The sequence below is a fragment of the Vigna unguiculata genome, chromosome 1 (genome assembly GCF_037176805.1).
Source record: "Vigna unguiculata cultivar grain cowpea cultivar isolate G323 ecotype 2 chromosome 1, ASM3717680v1, whole genome shotgun sequence".
Lineage (NCBI taxonomy): Eukaryota > Viridiplantae > Streptophyta > Magnoliopsida > Fabales > Fabaceae > Vigna > Vigna unguiculata.
This window is the reverse complement of record NC_140792.1, coordinates 26,294,907-26,301,824: the sequence shown is the minus strand read 5'-3', so window position 1 is coordinate 26,301,824 and position 6,918 is coordinate 26,294,907. Positions and strand designations below refer to the sequence as shown.

The 6,918-nt window shown below is 31.8% G+C and overlaps 1 long non-coding RNA gene across 1 annotated transcript; it reads left to right on the top strand.

The window, feature by feature from the left end:
* The first annotated feature begins 448 nt into the window (after nt 1–448).
* Nucleotides 449–6,073, top strand: LOC114175900 (uncharacterized). The gene is made up of 7 exons (XR_014994174.1): nt 449–643; nt 2,451–2,596; nt 2,682–2,881; nt 2,995–3,162; nt 3,237–3,530; nt 3,619–3,807; nt 5,658–6,073. It is a non-coding gene; the product is annotated as an uncharacterized LOC114175900 (long non-coding RNA).
* The last annotated feature ends 845 nt before the right edge of the window (nt 6,074–6,918 follow it).

Here is a 6,918-nt window from a genome sequence, read left to right as displayed (position 1 = left end):
CAGGTTTATACAATAATTCATATTGAAATCAATAATTTATACAAACCTAAGCCAACTCCTCTAATAAATAACTTGGTTTTTGTCTCCTTAAAATATTTAAAAGTCATGGTTGTAGAAATGCATGTTGTTATTCCATATATGTTCCAGAGAGTGGCCATGGTTTTGTTATTCTTGATGAACTTGTAAATGGAGATATCCAAAGGAATGGGATTCTTTTCATTTCTCAAACATGCCCGAGCTGCAAAATATATAGGAAAGTCTATATTAGAAGGAATCATAGAATAACATTTAGGAATTTCAACACAAGCAACATCTTATTTAGTACAACAAGGTCCTTTCAAAAACTTGAAATGAAACATACCTAATGCATATTGATTAAAAGTTAGTGCAAGTAGTGAAAAAAATCAATAAGAGGATACTACTCATGATTCTAAGGCAATATGATAACTATTAAATTTGAACACTCCTAAACCAAGAATTATAGTACCCAAGTTAAGTCTAACTAAGCTTAATCTCTAAACTACATTATCATATCAATGCAGGGTATCCTCAGGACATAATCCCTGATTCAGCTACATCTGGAGGTACTTTTAGAGCATTCAGAAAAAAGAGCTTCTATGGATTGAGGAAAAGGATAGAAGAGGTACATAATTCTTGCGACTTATGGAAATAATAGTTAACGTGATTTTTGATACATGATTGCTTTTGAGATGAAATAACTTTTAGTAGATATTATGTAGGATGAAGAATGTTACACTTGGTTTCCCCAATAACTTGCATTTAGACTACATAATCTTAACACAAATCATATAACTTGAAATGCACCTTATTCTAGGTATTATAAAGCAAAAACTAAAAATAGAAAGAGATTTGTCATAATGCTCATAGACCTTACTTTTTCATTGATGAAGATGTGTTTCCCATTGGGGCTACAGTACATGCAACTTTTTCTCTTTCATACCATTCTTATTCAACAAACTCATACTCCTTGTAATTCAACACCTTCTTTGTCATAAGTAGCTGTAAGGGAATTTTTTTTTCTGCTTAATGCATATTGAATTTTCTTTACCTGACTACTATCACAAATACTCAACCAATCCTAAAATGCTAAGATATTCAATGTTTTATACTCCTTGATCACTAAAACTTTTATACATTGTAATTTCACTATCATTTAAGTACAACTTTATCTTGTATAATTAGTTTTCTACTTTTACTATTTTGAAAGTAACATGAATAAAGATGTTTTGTACATAAAAAGTAAACTCTTAAGATTGTAGAAGTTTCTGCAACGTTTGAGTGGTTTGAAATGGTTTTGGGAGTCAAATGAAAGATTCTTAGTATTGGAAACTTGGTTACAATCTCGTTGGGGTTCCTTCATTGCAGCCTCTGACACCTCTATTGTGCTGGGATGAGGGAATGTGTTTAGTCCTACATAAGCTTAGATAGTTCTCACTTTAAAAGTTGGTTTGTGAGATTGAACTGAGTCATAATGTCCAATTCTAAGAATTTGTTACATAAATTTCACCACAAGCTACAACTTTTTAATACTAATCACCTCCACGACTCTTCCCTTGTTGAAATCTCATATCATAAAATACGAATTTTCATTGTTGAAATAAGCAATAGAAAAAATTATAGCCTTTAGTTATACCATTTTCAAGCACCAAATTACAGTGCTCTTTCTTAGTTGAAGGAAAATCCAGCAATATAAAGAATATCATTAGATCGCCAAAGAATTTACGCATCTTAAACTACACAGAGGAAAAGAAATTAAATATCAATTTTTAAGTGCTAAAATCATAGTAGTAGCAGAACAAATTACATAATACACATACATCGCGATAAAAAAAAAAAAAAGATCCCATGATTTCATTTGCTTCACCATGGCACAACTAATATTTTATTTATGCATGGACAAATATGATCAAAATCTTCTCAAAAGAAGAAAGTCTACCTGTACTACACTCCATCCCTGTCAGTTTTCAGTGTTGAAAGATTGCTTCCACTTTCTCTTGATTCTTAGTTGTTAAACTTTATTAGGATGTAAGTTTCTAACTCATTTTTCATTAAATCGGGTTATGTTCGCCAAAAGTTTTGTGTACTATTTCTGGAAAAGCCACCAAAATGCAAAAGAAGTTGTCTTGTATGCATCAGTTAAATAAGAATAGATAAGAAAAGATACTTTTATTCCCCATTCCAATCACCTCAAGAGGAAAACAAGAATGTGAGTAAACTTTCTATTAAACCTAAATAAAGTGGAAACTTGAATATAACACAAATTTTGGTAGGGGAAACCCTGGAGGAGAGAGTGTTCTCCTATTTCTTATTGTTTTCCATTGCTAAGAATTCCTTTATGTGAATTGTTCCAAAGTCAAATGAGATGTTATGTTACATTAAATGGTAAAATGTATGCATTGGGTAAACCATACACCATGCAACCATTGCAGATGATATGATGAGAGTAGTGGTTGTAGATGTTCGAGATGCCACTGCTCGAGTCCCAATGCCTACTCAAGAGGTTAAGACAGTGGGGTGGGCCCCTGGAAATTTTATCCTTTGGCCAGTTAGATTAGCAAAAGTAATTGCAAAGGAGGTAATTGTCCTTACTTTTTTTAATTATGCATTTATTTACATTGGTGTATACTAATGTTATTTAATACTTTAAATATGTATAGCAGATTAGAGTATAAGAAAAGGAAGATGTGAATGAATCGTTACCACAACCGACAATTCTAGAACGACTTGGTGCGATGGCAGCGACTATCGCCTTGCAACTTATACAATTAGAAATGCCTTCCCAAGCCACAAATAGGACCTTCAACACCCCTTTTTTATATGTCAAAAGGATATTTTTGAAGTTCTCTTTCGCACTGATATGGTATGTATATCAGTAATACAACTTTGGTTGTTTTAAGTAAACTTTTATTACTTTTATGAAGTTTGAATATATTCAATATGTTATTATTATATTATTTATTTTCGATGTTTAAGGTATTTACATCATAGATGCGCTGAGAAGAAGAATGATCACATATATGGATTTATTGATCCTATTGCCATTCAAGGTGTTGGGAATAAAAGTGAAGAGGTTCAAAAGTACCTATTAGAGGCATTTGATGTTGGGAAAAAAGAAGTGTACTTAGCGCCTTATTTGCAACAGTAAGAATGTCTTTTATACATTAAATTATATTTTTGTAAAACTTAATTGTATATAATAGTATTTCAATCTGCAGGGGTCATTGGCAGTTGCTGGTAATTCTTCCTCAGAAGTTTGTTGTGGTTCTTTTGTGTTCATTACACAAGAACCCTAACACTTTGAAAATTAAAAGTACATTACAAGCGTAAGTTTTTTATTAACTTATTTTTTGTGTTATATAATTTAATTTTACTCAGTTCCATACTAGGCACAATTTCAATATACATTAACTTTTACAAAGCGGTTGAGGCTCATTCCAAGTTGCAGGGAACCCTTGGGAACCCCCTAGTAAATCACTTTTAGAAAGAAGTTGCAGTTCATTGCACCAACTGTAAGTAGTTAATCTTCAAACTATTGAAATACAATTATCAAATTTATGATATTATATGAATTTAACTTATAGTGCTCACGTCAACTAGGAAGCTATGAGTGTCGATATTATACCATGAGGCACATGCATAGAATCATATCCGCAAACATTGTTGACTCATGGGATATGGTAGATATCCGCAATCATATCCGCACTAAATGATTGTTGACTCAACTATTCATAGTGTAGATTTTCAATGACACATCTCCAATGGATCAAGGAGTCTTGAAGGAAGTTTGTGAGTAGTGGTCTTCATTTCTTTTAAGTGTTTATATAAGATGATGTTAGGTGTTTTATGACTTATATAGTAATCCGGTTTGGGGTAGTATTATAATACATATAAACATTAGATTCTATTTCATGTAAATATTAGATTGAATGAGATTTGTTTTCTGGATGTTTTGGGTAATTATATACAGGTTTGGTATGTGGTAGGAAGCATAAATGAATTTTTCATAAAAAAAATAACAAATAATTTTTTATACCGGTTGAGGTCATACTTGGTGTAAAATGTGTAATTTTTTACACCGGTTGGAACTATAATCGGTATAGTAAGTCGTTTTTCTTACATAACTTTTCCTTTCCAAAAGGACTTTCTATACCGATTTTAAAATTTTTTTATACCATGTCATGAAACTGATATAGAAAGATCAAACCTTCTATACCGCCTACTTCTATACCAATATTGGAATTGGCATAAAAGTCTTTTTAATCGGTATAAAAAGCCTATTTTACACTAGTGTGGCTTTTAAAATTGGGTTCATTCAAGCCTAATTCCAAAAGCATAGGTCAAGAGTGTGTTAGCTTAGCCATGTCTTGCACATTGAACACATGTGGTAAATGAGGGAGGCGTGACCAAGCCAAGTGGCATGTGATCTGAAATTCATGAATCTTAGATCTAGATATAGATCTAGGTGCACATGTTTCACATTGCATAGCTACATTTGCATTCCATCTCAAGTAGTATTTAGCTTGCATTTGAGAGCTTGCTTTCTACTATAAATGAAGGTCTCCCCCTCTTGTAAGACACTCTTGAATGTGCAATGTTATGATATTGAGATTACTCCACAAACAATCTTTAAGAGTCACCTGGCTAGAGCATTCTTTTAGAATCTCCTGTAAAGTTGACCTCACCTCTTTAGAGTTTCTTCACCACCAATCAATCTGCCACCATCTAAGCCTCTAATCTTCCTTTGCTTCCACTCAAACACTCCATGGAGCCTCCTCATTCCAACCAACACGTCCAAGGAGACTCATCACTTCTCCTATGTGTCTTGGCTCGAGAATTTCATAAACTTGTTCAGGTAATTTCTTTAGAGTTCAAAGCCTATCATTCCTAATATATTTTAGACAATAAAGAATAGGACCTCTGTCATGATTGTCAAATCTACCCTTCCTAATATAGTTTAGAATCAATATCGAATGAAAAGTTGTCTATGATTTCGTTCTCCTTACTGTCATCCTAAGTAATTGCAGGAGTTCTCAAAACTCTATGGTAATCAAACTTGTACACTAACCAAAGAACACATCGAAAGTAACCTGGAAGGGCTCACTGTAGATGAGGTAATTTCCAAGATTAATAGGATGCTCTGTGATGGAAATCACCGACTTGAGTGATTAAAGAACCTAGTTACTGAGTAGAGTTTGCCTCATCCTGAAGGAAATCAATATGGTGTAAATAGTAAAGTTTACACTCTTGTTGAACACTATACATGAGTTGTTTTGTTCTCCATTATAAATGATTAGCTAACTACTCTTCCCATTATTTGCTATAAGCTACAATTTTTTAATTTCTCACATTTAAGCATTTTATGTGTCTGCCTTATTTTAAATCTTATCTTTCTCTTTCCTTTCTCAATCAGTTTGAACCGTGCCACCCATTATTTTAAGTAAATGTTGAATTTCGGCCTAATGGGGGGTTTGTGCATTGTACAAACACTTCAAAAGCCCACTCATGAGCCTTGAACTAATTAACTTAAGCTTTTGGAGCAATGCAGTGTGATCTTATTGAAAAGCAACAATTATTTTTTAGAACTTAACACTTTCTATTGAGAAATAATTTAGTAACTAATTGTTATTCTTGTCAAGGTTGGGAGAAGATTAGGCCAGAAAAGGAGCTACTAAGAGCAAAAAAGCAGATTTTAAAATGTAAACTTAGTATTCATGATGTTACACTCCAGCGGGATTCTCTTAGATTTTGTCATTGCTTCAGATGGATCTGTTTATCATGAACATGTGAGCAAGTATCAAAACTACATATACATATCCTATGTTAATTATTTTGTAAGAGAGAATTATTGACTTTGACTGTTCTTATGTTGAATCAACTCATACAGAGAAGAGATGATTCACCATTTCAAGAGCTGATTATATATTTTTTCTCCTTTCTTTATCTAGATATTCTGAGGGACAATGTTGTACTTAATAAAATTTATCAAGAATTGTCTTGGTGTGTTCCGTAATACTGGTTGTTCCTATCAAAAACACTTGTAAATCTGCATGGAAATGACATCTATATCAGAGCCTTTTTGATGTTTTGGACTGAGCATGCATCTACTCATTGTTAATACATTGATTCATTCATTTTCTTTTGAATTTGAAAGCTTGTAATTTTCTGTGTTCTTCGTTAGTATGCTGGAATTTACTACCAGCTTCAAATACCGTAAATAATGTCACCAAGTAACCCTGTATTCTTTTGTGGCTATGTATTTAAACTCTTTCACTTGGACACTTATGCCTTTTATATTTTTTTTTTTGTTGTTACATGATGAATTTTATTATATTAGGATGGAAAACGAGGGGAACTGACACATGATGAAACAACAATCATTACTGGAGCACTTGAACTCACTGAGAAGACAGCCGCCATGACTCCCATAATTGAAATATTTTCCATCGATATTAATTGATAGGTAAATATAACTCAAAATAGAAATTTTAATATTTTATTATGAGATTTTTCTCTCAAATTATTTTAATAAAATTTTAAGAAAAGACATTTTTTTACTATTTTCTAGAAATTTTAATTGGTAAATAATATTCGTGGATAATTATTTTTTTAAAAATTATAAAATTTGTAAATATTTTTTATAATTTTTTTATAAAAAGGATTTTATATAAAATATTTTGCAAAATAATTAGTAATAGTTTCATGCAAAAATTTTTTATAATAAAATTTATAAATATCTTTTAGGAAGAAATATTTAGAACAAAACCGGTAGAAAATGTGTTTTTGTAGTAATAAATTGTAAACTACCTCTTTGTATCTTATATAACATTTTGTCATCTAACCCGGTGTTTGTTTTAATGAATCTAATACTGAAGAAAGGGCATAGCAGAGTCCTTGTCT